Source organism: Acipenser ruthenus, chromosome 2, assembly GCF_902713425.1.
Source record: "Acipenser ruthenus chromosome 2, fAciRut3.2 maternal haplotype, whole genome shotgun sequence".
NCBI classification, from domain to species: domain Eukaryota; kingdom Metazoa; phylum Chordata; class Actinopteri; order Acipenseriformes; family Acipenseridae; genus Acipenser; species Acipenser ruthenus.
Genome location: NC_081190.1, coordinates 18595667 through 18598871, shown reverse-complemented (window position 1 = coordinate 18598871; position 3205 = coordinate 18595667).

Sequence of the window (3205 nt, the reverse complement as noted above, 5' to 3'; positions counted from 1 at the left end):
TGTGTGTATATATATATATTTTTGTGTGTGTATGTATATATATACACACACACACACACACACACACACACACAGTGCCTATAGAAAGTCTACACCCCCTTGAACTTTTTTCAAATTTTGTTGTGTCAGTGCCTCAGAGTTTCATGCATTTAAATGAGGTTTTTTTTCCCCACTTATCTACACACCCTACTCCACACTGTTAAGGGGAAAAAAGTTAAATATTAAAAATACAAAACTGAAAGATCATAATTGGATAAGTCTCCACCCTGGAGTTAATACCTGGTGGAAGCACCTTTGGCAGCAATTACAGTTGTGAGTCTGTTGGGATAGGTCTCTACCAACTTTGCACATCTAGATTTGGCAATATTTGACCATCCTTCTTTACAAAACTGTTCAAGCTATGTCAAGTTCCTTGGGGAGTAGGGATGGTGTTCTTTGGGTGATGCACTGTGTTGGGTTTGCGCCAAACATAACGCTTTGCATTTAGGTCAAAAAGTTCCATTTTAGTTTCGTCAGACCACAAAACATTTTGCTACATGGCTACAGAATCTCCCGAGTGTTTTTTTGCATACTTCAAACGGGATTCAAGGTGGGCTTTCTTGAGTAATAGCTTCCTTCTTGCCACCCTACCATACAGGCCACATTTGTGGAGTGCTTGGGATATTGTTGTCACATGCACACTTTGACCAGTCTTGGCCATAAAAGCCTGTAACTCTTGCAAAGTTGCCATTGGCCTCTTGGTAGCCTCTCTGATCAGTCTCCTTCTTGCTCGGTCATCCAGTTTGGAGGGATGGCCTGAACTAGGCAGGGTCTTGGTGGTTCCATACACTTTCCACTTCATAATAATCGTCTTGACCATGCTCCAATGGATATTCAAGGCTTTTGATATTTTTTATACCCATCTCCTGATCTGTGCCTTTCAACAACTTTGTCCCAGAGTTCTTTTGAAAGCGCCTTGGTGCTCATGGTTGAGTCTTTGTTTTGAAATGCACTACCCAGCAGAGGGAACTTACAGGAACTGCTGAATTTATCCTGAAATCATGTGAATCACTACAATTTAACACAGGTGGAGGCCACTTAACTTGGTGTGTGATTTTGAAGGCGATTTGTTACACCTGAGCTAATTTAGGATTGCTATTACAAGGGGGGTGGACACTTATCCAACCAAGCTATTTCAGTTTTTATTTTTAATTAATATTCTACAAATTTCTAGAATATTTTTTTCACTTGGAAGTTGTGGGGTAGGATGTGTAGATAAATTTAAAAAATATATTTTAATGCATTTTAATTACAGGCTATAAGGCAACAAAAGGTGAACATTTTGAAAAGGGGTGTAGACTTTCTATAGGCACTGTATATATATATATATATATATATATATATATATATATATATATATATATATATAGGGAGAGACAGAGAGAGAGAGCGCATCAAAAGAAACGTATCACTATTATAACACATTTATTTAAAAAAGGTATATGATGGACATTGACAAAATGTTTTTGGTTTCTTTTTAATCACTTGATCATTCATCCTTGACCATGACATGCTTGAGTGACTATGACTGAAGCAGATGCACTTAATCGCCTAATTAGTGAGACAGTTGATTGGACACTGGATATGGAGTGATTTCAGCTGTTGAATTGCAAGCTTGAATAAAAACAATAAAGAAAATCACAGAAAAAAAACAATATGCCACGTCTGTCATGAGAGCAGCGCCTTTGTACAATCGGCATTTTGGAGGCTGGACTAGGGCAGCGTACTGTGGCGTCGTCATGGGTGCTCAGAGCCAGCAATTTCAAACCTGGCGAGACGCTATAACCAGACACACTCTGTCAATGACAGGCCATGAACTACGAGACCAAGAGTCACAACACCTGCCCAAGACCGACAGATCATTTTGCAGCATCTTTGTGATGTCAGTTGTTAATCAGCACAATAAAAAGTCACTGCACCTGCTCTAAAACAGAGTTTGTAATTTTTCAATCACATCTAGTGAATTTTATCCAAATATAAGTGATAAGTTTCTTTTGATGCTCAGTACTGACCCTGGCTGCAGGGTGTAAGACTGTTGATGGTAAATGCTGGGATTACTTTTGAACTCTAACGCTGTTATTTCACTAGCGCCGTTAGGGTTAGACTGCTAACAGAGCCAAGAAAGTTTCTCCGTGAGAACTAGAGCCACTTTAAAGCTGAGAAACAATACAATTTACAAAGACAAAACAAAGCTGTGTTATTTACAACATCATTCCATAGATTTGTCGTATCAGAAAAAAGTCCTTTTAACATTTGTTAACATTCTCGAGAGGTTATTTTACGTGCAGATTTAGGAGGTTAAACATGACATCATCTCTTACAACTCGGTGGGGAAAGGAAACCATACATTTTCCAAATGGTGTTCGTGGTCAGCTGGTACAGCAAACAGATGTGTTTATCAAGTAACAATTCTGTAGAAAGAAAATGTGTGGGAGATTGCTCTTTTAATAATACTGATCTAACTGTAGAGCCTACTGTTTACTTCTTGGTATATTTCCATTTCCATGGAAACACTGAATAGGTGCTGTAGACCTGCACACAGAGTGCCTCTTATCTAGTGTCGTGCCCCCTCCCTCTTAATTTCACCTCTAATGGTCACTTTTTACCAAATTTAACTAACTATAGTATTGTGAAAGTTTAACTTAACAAATGTGCAATAGAAAAATGGTACATGTCTTTTATATGACTAAACATTGCGCTTCACGTCGGTGGTGCCCCCTGCTGGTGGTAAAATATTCAAAAAAATCGTGTGTACATTTACCCATCCTGCACTGCGCTCATCCCCTATATGTTTCCGTGTAAAAGCTTGCTTTCTTTCTCTTCTGATGGTGTTGAAAGCTGCAGTGATGGTGGTGTTTGGAGTCAGCTACAATCCAACGCCATCCTACTTGTTTCAGTCATGGGATTGTTCGAAACGCTGGCTACAAAAAGACAAGATCCCATGATATATTTGTTTTCTTGACAGTGCCTGAAGAAAAAATGATTAGCAGAGGTAAGAATTGTAAGAAGATTGATGGAGTCGATAGAAAAAAAAATGTGCTGGATCAGATACTTATTGAGGTCATACGCGTTTTCAAATTAATTTTGAATTATAATTTTTAGTCGAGTGTACCAGTCTGCACCGAAGTCTTTTCTAGCTTGGTTACGTGGTTCGAGAAACGCATGT